Raw genomic sequence first — 367 nt, forward strand, 5'->3', positions numbered from 1 at the left:
CTATGCAGTGAACTTGATCTTTTTCTACGAAGTACACTTTCAAAATAGGCACTCACAGATTAATTTCATAGGCCTACTTAAGTCAGAGCACCGGTTGGGCACCGAAAGACCCATAACAATTAATTTCCCCCCTCATTTTTTCTGTTGTTCAACCGCATCTTTTGCAATGTGATAAATGCCAACCCCTACGCCTTTCTATTTAACAGTATTAAAAAGTTACAATTACATCTGTCAAACGTCGTCCTCTTAAGCTAAATAGACCAAATATAAAGTTATTTTTATTGTCCTTTCAAATATAATGTTGTCTTTTCACCTCACACATCATCTTCTAAACACCGTAGAGTAATACACTTAGCTGCCGCTTTAA

This window comes from Sinocyclocheilus grahami, unplaced genomic scaffold (genome assembly GCF_001515645.1).
Source record: "Sinocyclocheilus grahami isolate Dianchi unplaced genomic scaffold, SAMN03320097.WGS_v1.1 scaffold6357.1, whole genome shotgun sequence".
In the NCBI taxonomy this organism is placed as follows: Eukaryota; Metazoa; Chordata; class Actinopteri; order Cypriniformes; family Cyprinidae; genus Sinocyclocheilus; species Sinocyclocheilus grahami.